The following is a 19,685-nucleotide window of genomic DNA, read 5'->3' as shown; positions in this document are numbered from 1 at the left end:
TTATCTTCGACACTCAGTTAGAACCTCTGTCAAAACCATTATTTGGGATGAAATACGCAGGGCATCCAGATAGAGCAAAGTCTGTATAGTAGGCACTTTAACTTTAGTCAAATAAACTGGACCGACCTAAAAGGTAACTCCAAATCAGAGATTTTCTTGAAACAGGTCAAGACTGTTTCCTAAGACAGCTTATAGCCGAACTCACCCAGGTGATTAATATACTAGATTTAGTTCGGTCAAACAGAGAAAACCTCGTTAGTAATGTCGAGTTAGGGAACTAACTAGCTAACACCGATCACAAATAAGTAAGACTTATAGTAGAACATAACGTCAGTAGCAAGGAAAATTTCATTATAGTCCGAGATTTCAGAAGGGCAAACTTTGATAGGTTGAAAAGGCAGCTGAGAAAAGAGATATTACGTTTGGGGGTGAATGACATGACCTCACGTGCGGTGACCTCACACAATGTACCCACAGAGGGCGACCTCACTATACCTGGTAACCTGACAACGATAACCTCACAAAATATGAATGTTGAGACTGAGCTGATCACGAGATCTGGGGTTGAACATAAGAAAATAAGGAGTCTACAATAAGCCGGTTGGCCTGTGCATGGCAGCTCCTGTCGAGAGTTACAACCACTCTCTATCGTCCATGAATCTATCTAGCCTCCCTTTAAAAATCCCAGCGTCCCAGCACTTACTACAAAGTTGCTAAGCTTGTTCCACTCATCTACCACTCTATTTATGAACCAGTTTCTTCCTATCTCCCTCTAAAACTAAACTTATCCAACTTAAATCCTTTGCTACGACTCCTATCCTGCTCGGATATTATAAGAACTTCATCTATATCTTTATTGATTCCTTTCACCCACTTAAATACTTCTATCATATCTCCCCGCACTCTTCGCCTTTCTAGGGAATGAGTGTTTAGTTTCTTTAATCTATCTTGATATGGAAGGTTTCTAAGTCCCGGAATCATTTTCATCATTCTTCGCTGCACCGACTCCAGCGAATTAATATCCATTCTATAATAAGGGCACCAGAACTGAACAGTATAATCGAGGTGCTGCCTGACTAGCACTAGATATAATTGCAATATGACCTCCGCACTCTTATTACATACACTTCTAGATAAAAAACCTAATACTCTTTTTGCCTAATTTCGAACATTAACGCACTGTTTTCTAGGCAGAAGGTCCGGGTTTACAAGTACCCCTAAATCTCTTTCACAAGTCAACTTCTCTAGGTTGATGTTGTTAAGGCTGTATACATTGACAGTATTTGTTCTACCAATATTAAGTACGCTGCACTTGCTGGTGTTGAATTTCATTTGCCATTTTTCTGACCTCTCCTCCAGTTTATTTAAATCCTCCTGTAGTGCACAGTCAAGGCAGCCACGTACCGTCACTTAAGTCACTTGGGACACCCACGCCAGAGCTGAGGACTATCTACAACACCTGTATTCTCCCCAAACTAACGCATGTGTCACCAGCCTGGTCGCCTTCTCTCAACTCCACCCAACAACGTCGGCTAGAGAAGGTACAGAAAAGGGCCTGCAGAATCATGCTCGGCGCAGAATACTCCGGCTACATCAACGCTCTCTCCACCCTGGAAATGCCATCCCTCAGTGACCTCCACCACCAAGCACTGGAAAGGTTTGGCAGTCAACTAATGCACCACCCTCGCCATCGCCACCTCCTGCCACCGGCAGCCACCCACCCACCTTGCGCAGTCCGCTAAGTCATATGTGGTCACCAGTGCCCAAGTCAACCAGCCCACAATCTTTAAAAGAGCTTCGACCCATTGCCATCACCCCAATATCCAGCTTAATCTGTGAAAGTTTCGTGTTTGACTGGGTTTATGCTGATATTGCAGGTACCATATATCCTCAGCAATTTGGCAATATGAAAACTTCCTCCACCACTCACTGTCTTGTCAGTTTTCTCGACTACATATACCGCCATCTGGAAAAACGAAAGATGTCTGTGGAAATCGCCTTCATTGACTTCACCAAAGCATTTGACCTAGTCGACCACAATTTAATCATCAACAAAGCTATCGACCTCGGGTTTCGAAGAAGTCTTATACCATGGCTTACAGACTTCCATAGTGACCGACGCAATGCTGTCTCCACTTTTCAGTCATTCACCTGTGGTTTCCTTATGCTTATCAATGATGCCCTAAGAGAAACCTCTGCTAGCTGGAAATATGTTGATGACTCCGCCATTGGGATCAGCGTCAACAACTCTTCTCCCGACTGAACTACCCTCTAGGATTTATTGAATAGTCTCCAAAATTAGGCCACCAACAACCACGTCACCATCAACCATGGTTATGCACATCAAAGGTAGTAGGTAGTAAGCAGCTACCAAATAGGGAGGTACTACCGCCTGGGAAGATATTTTAAACGTAATGTGTTGTCTAATGGTAGACCCTGCTGCCATATGGCATCACAAAAATTTTGACCAAGTCCCATGTTGCTAATCTGATTTTCTGCCTCATTTACACACAATTGCAGGGTCTCAATTGTTTCTCTTACTTGGACAGCACGACATATCGTTTCACACTCTTGATTTATATTTTCGTTTTTGCATTTGTTTATTTATTATTATTATTATTATTAAATTCTTATTATTATAAATAACTTCCCTTAGTGCACGAGAAACAACAAAGAAATATTGATATACAACCCAAGTAACATCTTGTCGTCCACCACCAGCAGAATCTCACCCAGCGGCGGGAAGATACGGAACTGCTTCACTCCCTGTTTTGCTAAGAGATTGGATCACAACTTTTAATGTGAATTAACACATTTCTATGTAGTGGTCTAACCCCACACACGAGTTGCAGATTCGGGGGCTCGGAGCAGTACACAACTCATCCCAAACGAACGGTTGAGCGGATACCCAGTTAAAAATATATTTTGTCTAAGTATTAATATTTTTTGTCATACCTACTATATATACCTGCTTTTATTGTACCACCCAAACCGTTTTATCAGAAATTATCATGAAGATAGATAGAAATTAACATTGCAATAAATATATTTGCCAGCTAGACATAATACTGACAGCTCTGTCCTCTTGTTCCACCTTAATACGACCCATATTGTATTGCTTCCCTCCCTTACCATATTTATTTTTTTTTCAATTCCTCTGTAAATTATTTACAGCGTATACTTATAACATAAATGAAAAAAATAAAAAAATAAAAAAATGAAACAAATGAATATCGAAGTGATAACCGTGGTACTATTCCAGATGATGCTAAATGTTACATAATACTTCCTTGAGATAAATGTACAGTATATATCAGGTGCCTACAAGAGAGTTCAGGCTCTCAAATGGCTCAGCCATGTTATTATGATTTTTAATCGACTTTGTATCTGTGTTCTTCTGGCTAAATAAACTGTCTCAGTATCAATATTTGATATCAATTGAGTGACCAGGTGCGGCATTCCTCCACCATCCTCGGTGTAGTGAGAGGTGCACCAGGCGGTCAAATCTGAGGACTTGGATGGTAGCTGGATAATAAAAGCGCCAGTGTAGTTGTGGTTTTCTGTTTGTGCAGTGTGCAGTGAATAACACCTACCGTGACGCATCTAAATAGCACCTTACCAGTTGTGCTTTCTAAGAAAGAATCTTTGCTTACAAGACCAGGAAGGTCAACAGGTGGAGTTAATATCTAGGTCGATTGGATATAATCTAACCTTCAATAAATCCATCTACTATTGTTATTACAATTGTTACATCAGATACACAATTCTGCTCTTATTCGTCATTATTTTTCTTTGTTTATATCTTTCGTTCTTCTAAAATACGACATCAACAAACAGCCAACTGGGGAGGCATATACTGTGCCTCAGAGCACCATCATAAGACATCTTAGTCCACTTCCAATGCTGATAATAGTGGGTCTCTTCACCGTGGCTCCATGAAACTGCCATGTGCAAATGGTTGCAACAAATCATTGAATTATTATAGTCTATTATTGAATATTTTAAAACAACATTTACAAATCTCACTTCTTCATGCTCACCCTTGGGCGTCCTATATAATACTTCACCATGTTAACAGTAAACATATATAACCATTCTAATAACCTTGTATAATATTGTCGCAGAAATAAGCTTAAATTAATTTTTCTTCTTTAAATCATCTTAGAAAATGGGTAGAAACTGACTTGAGCAGAAACACATTATACTTGCCATCTCTACACTGCAGTCTATGAAAATGAATCCCATAGGCCTGAAGGACCGTTATGGCCAGTAGATATACGGCACATTTTAAAACATTTTAAACTAACTCTGTTTTAGGTACACATAGGGGGAGTTTGGGCGGCACTGCACTTGACCAACTTCAGTTTTCCCAACTGTAAAGTTAGGTACTCCATAGAGCTGTGTGAACCAGAGACACATCCAAAAACTTCAAGAGACTTTGTGTACCCAGAAACTTCTTTAATGTAAACATCCCATGGGTGATAACTATAATTTTCCACTTGCAAGTTTATAGAGCGAGGTAGATCACAACAAACTGGAGGGATGCCTTAAAGGAAGAACATTATAACTAAGAGACGCCCTCCTAAGTCCGGGAAGGATCAGCAAATCTGATTGAATGCAAATTTAGTCCCATATTGCAAAAAATATAATGAAAAATGACTTTTGCATATTACAGTATGCTACACTTTGGACCCGATCTTTGGTAATCACATGAAACACTGGAAAACATGCGAGTTGTAAGAGGCGTAAAGGAATTCAAAGTTCCGGAAGATGATTGATTTAATGACATATGCAATTCACTGTCAATAAAACCACTGGATCAAGAAAATTCCCCAATAAATTTATACAGCATATTATTTGATTCTGATCTTCAACATTGGAGGTAACGATGACTTACTCAGTTAGCAGAGACGCAAGACTCCCGAGAAAATAGAAAAAACAACAGCATCTGATATATAAAAAAATGACTTGGACATACCTGAAGTGTGATGTGTTGTGGTGTGTTACGGTCCCTCGAGGAGCAGTTAACATTTATCTACCTGGGAAAAAATCAGATTAATATTCCATCCAGCTTTACTCCTATATAACTGTATGTAAAGGTCAAGGGGAAAGTCACCTCTTATACTTCATTATACAATATATTGGCAGGATCTCAAGGAAGTGTTTGCTCTAAAGTTGAAATACTTATTAGGTGAGAGAGGATTAAATTATGACTATGAACCTATATAGTAATACTTTTAGAATTGTCTTTACGAAACAGCAACAGTTCATTGGACAGAAACAAACCAAACCTAACCAAGTCACTAGATATGTAAGATAATTAAGTTTGGTTTAGTTTGATCGTGTTGTGTATCATTATTAGGGCTTTCGACCTTCAGCCTTCCTAAGGGTGTTTAGAGGTCATGATCATAAATTTATGAGGTAAAACAGCATATATTTGACATTCTTTCAATTTTTCTTTCTCTCCTTTAGATAAGCATCTACTGAATTATAACAAATGTGTCCTACAAATATTATGCCCCCCCCCCCCAAAAAAAAAGTGGCGACCCTCTCCAACAATTGTACCCTTCAACTAATGGGAACAGCCATGATACTGATAATTTTTTTAGTTAACACCAAAAATTAATAAAGATACTAGTCTATAATCTCATAATAAGAGCAGCAGAAGTATAGCTCACCTTGCCCTGGTGGTAGAGGAAGTCTTGCCATCACCCGTCACGTCTTGGAGCAGGGACCATCCTGCCTGAAACAAAATTTATGAATGAGGCCATAATTCTGCTTTCATTACTCTAATTGTCTACAACTTTATTTATATTTAAACCCAAATTCTATAAACAGTAACACAAGAGAAGGTAAATACTTCCATCCCTCAACAAGGATCATCACTACAGCACCTTGATATAACTTGACACAGCGAAGCACAAGAAGCCATAATGGCCAGAACCCCAAAGAGTAACTCACCCACAAACATACAATAACAATTTTCCGGTGCTGTTGACTCTTAGTCGTTTAATTACATATCTGAGTGAAATAGAATAAGTGAAAATTACCACAATTGTAACAGAAAATGTTGAGGGTTTTGTGTGAGAGTAATTGATTTGGACATTTATTCTGAGTTTGAAAACTTTAAATAACATCTCTACCAATAAAGGTGAATCTCTTTCAGATATGGGCATAATCATAATTCCATGCCATATAATGAACACCTGTGAGTGTTATGTTTGTAGTGTATTAAAATAACTATAATATCTAATGATATTTTTCCGTGAGATGTAATTATTTTCAGAATTTGACATATGACTGATATGCAAATATTCCCACTTGCCAGTGTTGAGTTTACACTATAGTGCTAAGTATAATTAAATACTATTTAAGCCAAACTTCTCAATGAGATTTAATTTCTTTATTCATGTAGCTGGATAAGGATTGACCTCATACAGTTTCTATTACATTTTGACTTTGCTAAGTAAATAAGAAAGGTGAATGAATAATTCTAAGAACAGAAAGTAAGAAAATTTGAATTCTGAGATAATATGAAACTCTCCGAGATTCTCTGAGTAATTTTGGGAAAACTTAATTTCATAGAAAATGTTGTAAATTCTTATTAATATAGAGTAAGGAAATAAGAGAATATAAAATATCATAAGATATTGAAAAGAATCTCAGAAGTGACTTGAAATTGAAGTCCGAAATACTTGTAGAATATAAATTTGTAACGGAAACATAATAGAATAAAGGGTAATATTGGAGCAGATGGCTGACACCAGAAGTTCGATTTCGTTCAATTTTTTTTACAGATGTTCTTTGGATGATACTAAGTAATAAAAATGATACGACAACTTTTTATTTTAATTATAAGTATTTATTTATTTAGGGTATGAAGGATGAGGGACAGTGTGCACGGTGAGAACAAATGATCACACGTCACTAAAATGATATATCTATGTGCTTTGTACACTAAGAGATTAATTATTTACCATAAATATTTAGCCGAAATATCTGCCGTGTCAGCGCGTGTTGTCGTCTGCTCTTTGTTTGTTTACGCTCGGACGGAGCGGGTCACTGGGTCCGAGCAAACTCTCGCGTTCACTAAAAAAAACAAATATTTCACCTTGTTGCTTTTAATGGTACCAGATATCAAATTAAGTAGTTTTTGTTTAATATGGCGAGTGGTCCGCCTTTGGTTGTTTAGGTCAAGTTCTATTAGGTTCTGTGCATTTTCGTATAATGTTTATTAGTTACTATCATCCCAAAAACATGTGGAATTGTTTTCGAAATCAAACAACGTAGTATAGTGTTAACCATCTGACCTGGCTCAACTAACTAAAATTTATGATAAAGCTATATGGTTAGATTAGGTTTCCTTGGTTAGATGCTAAAAATTTGCAAGGTGCCCTTCCAAACTATTCTTATGAATTAAACACCTGATATATGATGTGCAATTGTTTTTAAATTCCAGTTTATGATAATTCTTCTCTCACTCCACCAGTTGACAATGTAACCATAATAAGGTAGTCAGGGGGATTAGTGTCCCCAAAGTTAAAAATGATTCAAATACTCACTTGATGCATCATTCATAAATAAGATAGTGATTTAATTACGTTTAAAACAATTTTACTTATTGTAAGGAAACATCTACAGTATTTTATGTATTCACCGAAATCATGTGAACCGAGATGCCATATTGTAAACACAAGGGCAGCTAATTTGCTTATTTCCCATTTAACTATAACAATAAATATATGTATTCTGCCAAGTGAGGTGTTGCGAAATGTCACTTGCGTTGTTGTTTTTTTCGTGGAGTGATTGATAAGAGTTTACAGGGGAATAAGATTATGTTATATAGTTTAGCAGTTAGCTGTATTATGGCTTGAATCAACTCCAGTCCACAACAACTACATCCTCACTGTATATCCTTATATTTAACACATTAACCTCAACAAATATAGTTCTGTTGACCATTACTTACCTCTTGATGTTATATTCCCTCACCAACGATGACACTTTCTTTATAACAGTTCACTGTGACACTTGTTAACTCGACAACAGCACCAAATTGAAATTGAATTTGAAATACTTCATTAAACATAAAACTAAATTAATTAGTTCCTCAAGTATGACTTCTTTATTTGCCTTATCAAAGGTCCCTTTTAACAGCACCAAAGAAATTAACGGTTACTGACCGTCATGGTTCATGACACTGATTCATAAAACATCTCAAAGCAGATATCGGAGCTTCATGGGAGCGAACGAACCTGTCTCATTACTGTGAGAAGACTTCGATTGTACTTCTCTTTTGAATTTATGAAATACCTGTTTCGTCGACCAAGAACCTATGCGGCCCATCGAGGTGAGGGTCACTTATGTGGCCCACTGAGATGAGGGATGGTCACTCATGTGGCCCTATGAAATGGGGGAGGGTTACTCATGTGTCCCACTAACTAACTGGGCTGCCCACCACTGCCCTACATAATGTGAAAACTTGTGTGGTAACGTTTCTCTGCACCAAATATTATTTTCAACAGTATTGGTCTGATGATAAAATTTGTATTATAATTTAATCTTGCTCTCACATTAGTAATTTGTGTATAAAGTCTCCGGGCGTGATCAGCTTCATCTGTTGGGACACGCCCGGCAACTATACTAGACGCTGTATTGTTTAACTCGTGCTGTAAGAAGCTCCATCTATGGGTTGAAAATTCAAATTGAACCAAAGGACTCACAGGGTTCACTCCAGCGGTTCATTCTGATTGCCGAGGACAGGGACTTTTTGAGGTGACTGCAAACCTTAGTTATACTATACTAGTGTGAGGCAAACTTATCTTGCATGCTGTCACTTATTTTTTTATTTATAGGACTGTCGCCAATACGAGGGACTCTTACTATAACTGAAGTGAATCATTATCTATACTTTTGTGGTTCTTGGTACCAATACACAGAACCACCTTTTACCATTCTTACAAGTGTTTACTTAATGTTTAATGTCGTTTTACCGACCTTCGGCCATACATAATTGATAAGATTATTATTTAATTTCATTTAATTAATCGCTATTACCTTGATTACACTTTGCCTTGTCTACCGTGTTGAAATTTCTGGTTGGCACTCTTGCTTAATTGTTAAGTGATCATTGGAATTGCTGATACAACCTCATAATATTTGTTCTTTGTCACTCACATAAGAATATGGTTTTGTTATTTTCATATCCTTATTACCATGATAACCAAACGACACCACAATCTTAACATCATTAGTTTCTGAAGATTTTCTTATGTCATTCTACCTACCCACACATTCCCCCTCCCAATTCAACCCCTCCCCCCTCTAAGAACCCCCATCATCCCCCCATACGCGTGGTCCATCAATTGATCCAAAAAAGCAATTCGTTCAAGTGCTTCGTCGCTCAAATCTCAGGTTAAAACTCATCAAGCTTAACCGTAACACAACCACGCTCTTTGACACTTCACTTATAACTAATTTAGTCTAACTCCTCCGTACTATACTATAAAAATAATCCTATGATGATATTTGGAGAAGGAGGCAGAGGATATATATGTAATTTCCTTATGAGATACACTGCCCTGTACAGTACACACCATGATAACTGGTGGGTCTCAGTGAGGGAGTTGTTATCCACCTACAGTACATACCATGACAACTGGTGGGTCTCAGTGAGGGAGTTGTTATCCACCTACAGTACACACCATTACAACTGGTGGGTCTCAGTGAGGGAGTTGTTATCCACCTACAGTACACACCATGATAACGGGTGGGTCTCGGTGAGGGAGTTGTTATCCACCTACAGTACACACCATGATAACGGGTGGGTCTCGGTGAGGGAGTTGTTATCCACCTACAGTACACAACATGATAACTGGTGGGTCTCAGTGAGGGAGTTGTTATCCACCTACAGTACACAACATGATAACGGGTGGGTCTCAGTGAAGGAGTTGTTATCCACCTACAGTACACACCATGACAACTGGTGGGTCTCAGTGAGAGAGTTGTTCATCTACAGTAGTGCATCTCAAACTATATGATGTGGCGGACCGGCATTTTTTTCACAATGTGCCAGGGACCGGTTTGTGCCATATTATTATGGTATTCGCGCAGGCACGTAGCATATCAGATAAGAAAAGCTAACATTCTTCACTGGATTTATTGGAATGGGAGTGTGTATACCAGCTGTAGCGTACTTGAGGAGATATTCCCATTTAAATAATGTACATTGAAGGTTGTCTGAAAGGCTGTGCGTCTGTGTCGTTTGGATAAAATTACTATAATTGTTCGTTGACGATTCAAGAAAATATTATTTGAGCATTCGTAGTAATATTAATTTATACCGGAAACAATGTAATGCATGGAGTAAACGTTGACACACTTTTATTTTGTGTATTTTGTAAACAAATAATACAATATCACAATATAAACCAAAAAATATATAAATAAATAAAACAGTAAAGTCTCCTAACAAAGATATTATAAAAAAATATATATATAGTAAAAAAATTAAATAAAATAAAAAAATGAATGAAACAGGTTAAATTCTGGGTATTTTTTATTTATTTTAAACCCAATTAATAAAGACGTTAACAAAAAGTAATAAAAAAAACGATTGAAAGGAATAGGTTACATTAAATTTCAGACATAAAATTTTTTATAATATGTCGTAATACTAAAATATGAAATTGATGATCTATTTTATTAACGCAATAATAGGCATGTTAAAACCTTAACCTTTACTAATGTGAAAGGTGAGCTGCTTCTTCTTTGTCAGCTTATCCAATCGTGGTTCAATTGAGGACAGTGCCACTCGCAATGGAGGATGAATATCCATACTATTCCTGTACTTTGTCTTAATGACACTCATGATTGAGAAGCCAGACTCGCAGAGGTATGTTGAAGGAAATGGGAGAAGAGTTTTCAGAGCAATTTTAGTAAGCTCAGGATGTTCTGCTTTCACTTTTACCCATAAGGAACCGAGTGATGTTGTAGTTTAGAAACTCATCTTCAATCCTTTGCTAGCAGCCAGCTCCAACAAGCTATCCTCCATAGTGACACTTGAGTCATATATCAATGGAATAAACGAATTTCGGATCCATTCATTCCCTTCCTATAGATCTTCTTCTGCTGGAAAGTAAAACTCGAAACGTTCTGCCAAATTCGTCAAGTGTTCTCTGATGCCGTTTCGTAGAGATGTAACATTAAGGTCTTCGCCTGCATCGGCGATGATTGTCACTAATTGGTGCAATGTGTCATAACAATCTCTTGATTTTCGACTCTTCCGTGCTTCTAGCTTTTGTTTCCGTTCGTCGATCTTGTTTGCCATTGTGGACATATATTTTGTTGCAAGACTTTCTTGGTGAAAGAAGCAAAGCGTCGACTTGCGTTCTGGGGCAAGCGCCTTTATCTTGGTAACCACTCCCAAATGCCGTCCTATCATTGTGGCAGCGTCATCAGAACATAAGCCTACACAAAACTTGAAATCCAACTCACATTTGTTAAAGATGTAGTCGCTCACAGTCTTGAACACTTCAGAACTAGTTGCTTTTGTTGGTAAAGAAGCAGGAAAACAATCTTCCTTCAAATCACCCTCATGTTTAAAGCGCACATACACCATCGGAATTGCCATAACAACAACGTCTGTATATTCATCAAGCTGCAAAGAAAAGTACTTTGCTAATTTAATCTGACCTATGAGCTGATCTTCCATATCGTGTGCCAGATCGTGAATTCGTCAAGCTATAGTGTAATTTGAAAGTGGCACCTGGAAACATAATATTATTTAATATAGTTGACTTTATCGACTGATAATTATTCTTGGCGGGATTCCGGTGCGATTATTAGATTATACTATTGTTTCTTTCCTGGAAACTCGCAGCCGATGGCTCGCGGACCACCACTTTGAGTAGAACTGACCTACAGTACACACCATGATAACAGGTGGGTCTTAATGAGGGAGTTGTCTACCAACACACCACCAACCTTCTTTACCGATAACGCCAAACACCCTCAAGGACCAGTTCTTGCTCTAGCTTTCTTCTGGCTTCATATTAATGATCTCTTTTCCATTTCCTCCAACAGCATACATTACAGTGTTCAAGACAGTAACTGTACAAAGGTTTCTCTTACTCTTGTACTACCCACGTACATTCGTCCATAACACAGTGGGATACAAATTACCTACTAATACTCAGTGCCAGGCGCAACACGTCATCCATATACCGTCGAAGTTCCATTTTCTTGAAGTTCATCACAATTCATCTTCATTCCTCGCACTTCTGTCTATGAAATGCCCAACACTCACATCTGTGCAACTCTTTTAAATATTGAGTAAACATTCTCGTCTTATCTCAGCAACATTATTAATTTTCTTTTTTATTATCTGTGCTGTACTAAGGACTGGTGTCATAGCTGCAGTGTAGGTCACCTGTCAGTTATGTGTACCTCCTATAGTCCATCACATGAGTAAAACCAACTTGCAAAGTAGTTTACTTGTATGTTAAGACGTCGTCCCCATCCTCTCCCACCTGAAGGGACCGGGACACCACACAGAGTCCTCCACCGCCACTCCGTCCTGTGGACCGTCGTCGACACGAGATTAAGAGTGCTAACCTAGGTTGTTATCCCCGTAGAAATATCACGTATGGAATCCTGGTTGCGACAAAAGCAATCCAGGCTGGCCTATCAAACCTACAGTAAATGGTTAATCAAGTCACGCTTACAGAGATCTCCTGCACGACACTCGTCTACAGTGACCGTGATCGACATGAGACTAAGTGTGTTAACCTTGGTTTGTTATCCCCGTGGAAATATCACGTGTGGAAGCCTGGTTGCAACAAAAGCAATCCAGGCTGGTCTATTGCACCTAAGTGGTTGATCCAAGTCATGCTTACCAGTTCTCCTTGCCTAGACAACCGTCTAGAGTGACTATCAGTGACGCGAGACTATGTGTGGTAACCCAAAAGTACTTTTTTGTTGTTATACCTCGTGAAAGAAGTTCTTGTGCGGAAGCCTGGTTGCAACAAGAGCAATCCAAGCTGGCAGTAAATGTATCAATTGAAGAATTAAGATTCTGTTAAATCGTACCCAGACTAGAGTAATCACATGTGTCCCCAAGTTGAAAATTCCCTCTTTTAGAAGATTAATTTGATTACAGCGTGAATGTGAGTGACTCATATATCCATGCAAATTGTGAATCATTGCATGGAAGCTTGTCAAATAAATGTAAGTGCAAATATCTGCCCGTGATCCTATCTTATTATTACTAAAGGTAATGACTGATTGGTTAATGACAAAGTATAACCAATAACTTAGATGGATGTTGGAAATTATTGGAACTCATTAAATCATCATTTATCAAGTATAAATCATGGAATGTCGGGTGGTGGAGTGAACTTCTACGTAGATACGCCATAATCTTCTGTAAGTAACCAGTGTGAAGGTATCGAACTCTACGGTAAGAAATATAAGAAACACAATATACTATAATCTTTATATAATATAATCCACACTTAGACCATTACGATGAAAAACCATGACATTTACCTGTATTTTTTTTCTGAATTAAAGTAAGCAAATGAAATATAATGTAGGTACATCACCCCGCCTCCCCTTCCTGACCTTCCCGAAGTAAAATGTCTGGTTACTATGGCAGTGGCCTGACCTTCTCCACTATCATAAAGTTGCAACCATCACACGAGCCTGGAGCGGTCATCTCAAAGGACAGTGGAGGTGCCCTACACCCCGGCACACTACGTTGTTCTACAGTATATTGCCATGAAAATGACGCCTTATAACCTGGTACACCATATTGGTCTAAAGTGCTGAAACAAAAGTGTGACAAGTTATGGGTTTCATAATTCAAGAATGAGTGAGTGATGGAGGAGGTGAGGTTCAGGGGAGGGGGGAGGGGCTGTTAAGAGCGCAGAGTACAGTAGGTGGAAGGAGGTGTAGATTAGCTGGAAAGGCGTCTCAAGTGGGAGGGATTGACGTGAAGGAGAGAAAGAGAGGGAAAAGAGTGCAAGAAAAATCCAATAATGAGAAAACCAATGAATATTACAGATGAATATACTGTAGACGTATATTAATAAGAGATCCCTTGGAAATACTATTTTTATTGTGTAAATAAGAGTAATAGTACAGTGCTTGTTTCATATTTGTTCAAGATTTTTTTAATGCGAAAGAACCAAGTTTCATCCATCAAATTATCAGATTTCCAAAGGGGAATAGCTGAAAGGACAACAATGCGTACTATTGTAAGTACCAGAAAGACTTGGATTGTTGGACAGCAACCTCAATGAAAACCAAAGAATTGGTCAAATTTAAAATTTTTAGTTGAAAGAGGCTGCGTTGTCAGCCTAGCAGCCACCCCTTTATGTCCTTGAAGATTGTAGGATTGGCTAATTTATGGCAGGGAAATCATGAACAATAATTTTGGTAATTTTGTGTTACTTGGTATAGTAATTTGTGATCTGACTCAAAAATATATCCACACATGACCTGGTCGGAGAATTTGTATCAGCCATTGTCTCTTACTACACCACGTCTCACCCCTGTCTAACACCCTTCTCATTGCTTACTCCTTCCTGTTTACCTCCCCCTTCCTCCCACAGTATAAATTACTTTCAATAAACCTCAACGACATATAATGAAATATTATTTATGTAAATATTGCAGACTATGGCCTACAATTTGCTGCACAGCTTCTGCCATCAATCTTCAGAGAGGAAGAGGAATTTGTGCTTGTTGATTCTCATGAGGTATCTTATTGTATTGTTAACTATCTAGTACCAATAAACAATTACAATTATTTTAAGATTTTTTTTTTAATATTCTCTTCTAGAAAACTTCAACAAAGTATATGTCAGTTGTCTTCAGTCCAACTCCTCATTAAAATTTCTGAACCATCGGTGTGTTTTACTAATGATAAAATTGGCAATTAATAGGACAGTTTTCATAACATTGTTAAACCATAAAGTACTTGCTTTCCAAATGATCACGGTGAATAATGCAGTGAAGAAAGAGACCCTCAGGAAACACGAACAAGTTTCTTTAGTAGTACCTCAGCAGCTGTCAATGTTTTGTTAAGTGCATTCTTTTTGTCAGTGCCACGTGTGGTTTGTCTTAGGGTGACTACCTCCAGCGTGTTATCCTTCACAGTTACATAAGCAGCAACATAAAGAGCAAATTATCGCCAGTTGTGAGTTATATTATATGTCTGTGGATTTATCACGGACCTGGGAAATATGCCTCCCCATTGTGTGGCGGAAAATCGGAATACTCTACGTGCTATTTGTCGTTGAAATTTCGCGTTCCTTGGATCTAGAATTGTAATTATAGGGTAGATCCTCAATAATCTTCTTTACAAACTCTTCAACAGATTTTAGCACGAGTTATATTCCACACAACAGCAAAATCACCTTCAGTCGTCAAGTCATCTGCGCTCCCCCTTTTTCTCCTCTCCTCCGACCTGATAACTCTATAGCCAACTTTCCCCCTTATAAAGCCAATCACTTTTGCACCTTATTCTCCTCAAACTCCACCTTAGAAGATCCCAACTCTACCCCTCCTACTCCTGCTCCTCGTACTGAACTTATTTACTTTTCTACAATCTCCACTCGTAGTGTTGCTGGCGTATTATCCAACTTAGATGTGAGTAAGGCGCATGGACCGGACGGCATACCCTCTCGTGTTCTAAGGGAATGTGCTGAAATTCTGGCCCCTGTGCTTGCTCGCCTCTTTCGCCTTTGCCTCAAAACCCAAACTTTTCCTTCTTCTTGGAAGCATGCCTCGGTTCAGTCCATCCCAAAGAAGGGTGACCATTCTAATCCTTCTAACTATCGCCCATTGCCCTAACTTCATCACTCTCAAAAGATTTTCGAACCTATCTTGAACTCCCATTTTCTCCGTCACCTTGAACGCTATTCTCTTTTGTCGGATCACCAGTATGGCTTTCGTCAGGCGAGATCTATTGGTGATCTGCTCTCCTACTGCACCCATCTTTGGTCATCCTCTCTTAGGGAATATGGGGAAACTTTCGTCGTGACCCTCGACACTCCAATGCATTTAACAGGGCATGACACAAGTCTTTGCTTTCTAAACTTCCCTCTTATGGTTTCTCTTCCCCACTTTCTACTCTAATTTCTAACTTCCTTGAGAACCAATCCATGGCAGTTGTTGTCGAGGGATCGATCTCTCGCTCTTTTTCCACCAATAGTGGTGTCCCACAGGGTTCTGTTCTTTCACCTACTCTCTTACTTCCTTTTATCAATATTTACTTCACACTACGACTAATTCTATCCATTCTTACGCTGATGATTTTACTCTTCACTCTTCTTCATATTTTTCCCTTCCCCCTAATTCTCAAATTAGATCTGTTTCTAGAGTTGATATCGTTTCATCTATCAATACGAATCTGTGCAGCATCACCGAATGGGGAGGCAGAAACTTGGTTAAATTCAATAGTAATAAAACACAGTATTTACCAATTACAGGTTCCAAAATAGATGATATCCCACCAATCACATTTCAGGTCACATCATTTTGCCAAATTCTAAGATAGATATGCTAAGCCTCACCATTTCCTCTAATATATCAAAGCCACACATCCACAACAATGCTAAAGCTGCCTCCCGAAAGATAGGAATGCTGTACAGATGCCGTGGCTACTTCATTCCTGAGCAGGGTGCTTCAAGTTTATAAGCGATTTATTTGTCCTAAATTTGAGTAATACTTTCATATCTGGGGTGGCTCTTCTTATTACCAGCTGTTAGATAGGGTGGAATCAAAGGCATTTCATCTTATTAACTCTTCTCCTTTAGTTGATAATCTTTCTTCTCTTTCTCTTCGCCGCAATGTTGCTTTACTCTCTCTCTCTCTCTCTCTTCTACAGGTACTTTAACGGGCAATGTTCGGTGGATTTGGCATCCTGTGTACCGCCGGCACGGCCGTGGGCTCCTAATACTCGTCTTGCCCGCGGTGCCCACCGTTTCTCTGTGGATGTTGGTCACACTAGAATAACCCGTTATAGTACATCTTTCTTTCCTCACACAGCCAAACTGTGGAATGCTCTGCTTTCTTTTGTGTTTCCATACTCCTACATTCTGTCTCACTTCAGAATCTGGTTTCCCGGCTTCTTCGTGGTGTAGATTAATACAGTCTTTTTCTCTGCTATTTTAAATTTATTTTTACTCCTATGTTTTCGTCCCCCGGTCCCGTTGTGGGTCGATGACGTGCCCAGGTGGGCTATTCCCGTAAATTGGACAGTAGATATACTCTTACTAAATGTCTGTATTCAGAGTTGAGGGTGTAAGTAATGACGTGAGTGTGAGAACGTTCTAACAACAGTACAAAGTGTGTGTTCGGACAGAGTGTGTGATGAACAGTGAAGAAATGGCAAGATAGTACCATAAACAGACACACAAACACAAAGTAGCTCACGCACACACACACACACACACACACACCAAACGAGACGAATCTTGTGTGGTGACCATTCATAGTTATAATAAGCGAAGCGCCTTCTCTTCGCTCACATATTTATTCGGGGATGGAAGAAGTAAATTGACTCTAACTTCAAGACATTGTGATCACATCCTGATGAGCGTTTCTCTTCTCTTAGCCTTTAAAACCTTGGTTAAAAGTTGCTCACCCAAAGTTTTGTGAGAGTTTCACCACACTCTCCTGCTTATATAACTTTAAAGGAGAGAGAGAGAGAGAGAGAGAGAGAGAGAGAGAGAGAGAGAGAGAGAGAGAGAGAGAGAGAGAGAGAGAGAGAGAGAGAGAGAGAGAGAGAGAGAGAGAGAGAGAGAGAGAGAGGAGAGAGGGAGAGAGAGAGAGAGAGAGAGAGAGAGAGAGAGAGAGAGAGAGAGAGAGAGAGAGAGAGAGAGAGAGAGAGAGAGAGAGAGGAGAGAGAGAGAGAGAGAGAGAGAGAGAGAGAGAGAGAGAGAGAGAGAGAGAGAGAGAGGGAGAGAGAGAGAGAGAGAGAGAGGAGAGAGAGAGAGAGAGAGAGAGAGGAGAGAGAGAGAGAGAGAGAGAGAGAGAGAGAGAGAGAGAGAGAGAGAGAGAGAGAGAGAGAGAGAGAGAGAGAGAGAGAGAGAGAGAGAGAGAGAGAGAGAGAGAGAGAGAGAGAGAGAGAGAGAGAGAGAGAGAGAGAGAGAGAGAGAGAGAGAGAGAGAGAGAGAGAGAGAGAGAGAGAGAGAGAGAGAGAGAGAGAGAGAGAGAGAGAGAGAGAGAGAGAGAGAGAGAGAGAGAGAGAGAGAGAGAGAGAGAGAGAGAGAGAGAGAGAGAGAGAGAGAGAGAGAGAGGAGAGAGAGAGAGAGAGAGAGAGAGAGAGAGAGAGAGAGAGAGAGAGAGAGAGAGAGAGAGAGAGAGAGAGTACCATGACTTTACTGCTCGACTTAACCAGAAAGTGTGTACATTATCCTCTGCCAGTCTCAGCCTACCCAGGGGGGGTCAAATCATGATGGACGCGGTTTTCTTTTAATTACTGGCGGGGATGAACCATGTGTGTGAGTGTGTGGGTGTGTGTGTGTGTGTGTGTGTGTGTGTGAGTGTGTGTGTGTGTGAGTGTGTGTTAATAATAGCAGCTTGTACTAATACTCTACCCCATTACATCTCTTTCCCCATGATATTATTATGGCTCTAGCTCATGACAGTATTAATGTCATTCATAACGAGTTGCTTAAGTTAGATAATTAATTTAGCAACATAACATAATCTGGCCATACTATGAAAGATAGAGAATATTGTGGTGTTGTCCTCTGGTTGAGATGTGATCAGGTACAGTTAAGGTTGCGGTATATTTATATTTTAAAGGGATACATTTCATTTAAAGTAATTATCAATACATTTATTTACAAAATATAACAACTGCAAAAGTACTGAGTAGTGATTAGAAAAACAATTCAGATCAACGTAAGAGTAAAAAAATAATAAAGAATCAAACAATTAAATGCCAAGACTGACTTAGACACAAAATTAAGATTTATAGTTATGATCTGTCAACATTAAAAGAGTTTAGAAGACTCGTTCTTGTTCGTGACCAATGACAATGGGTCATATTAGCCTCCGTGAAATAGGAGTTTTATTATTATGTACTATAATCCCGGTTTAATGTTGTATGGTAGCTGGGGAAGGGACTACTGTTAGATCTCTAAGGTCTCCCATCCCTCCCTTACTCCCTCCCTCATGCTATCCGCAACTGATATTCATATGGCTATTATATATCATAATAAGACTATTATATAACACTCACTTACTAGAGGGGGTGATCATGGCCTCAAAAATGTCCCCGGGACCATTAGTGATCTCCTTGCTGCAGGGCGCTGTTATCACGAGGATTGCAAACGAGCATAGCATATATGGCGCCAAAAACAGTTGAAAGTGCTCAAAGTACTAAGACATCTAGCATGCCATCCCCAAATTTGTACAACATTGCGTCTGGGAAATTTGTTGAGGTATCTGTTAATGTCCAGAACGCTGTACAGAATGTCATGGAGTGTGTTAGCCTACGAAAACCACAGGGTTTTCGTAATAAAAAAGGCAGTCGTGTGGTAATCATGAATACAATCAGGATACGAACAACAGTGGAAGCGATCACAACGTTTGGTACAGAACTCACGGGATAAAAGGCTCGGGGGATTTTAACATGCCTGATTTTGTTCTCACATTAGTTATCGCAT

The sequence above is a fragment of the Homarus americanus genome, unplaced genomic scaffold, assembly GCF_018991925.1.
Source record: "Homarus americanus isolate GMGI-L3 unplaced genomic scaffold, GMGI_Hamer_2.0 scaffold30865, whole genome shotgun sequence".
NCBI lineage: Eukaryota > Metazoa > Arthropoda > Malacostraca > Decapoda > Nephropidae > Homarus > Homarus americanus.
Note: the sequence above shows the minus strand (reverse complement) of the source record.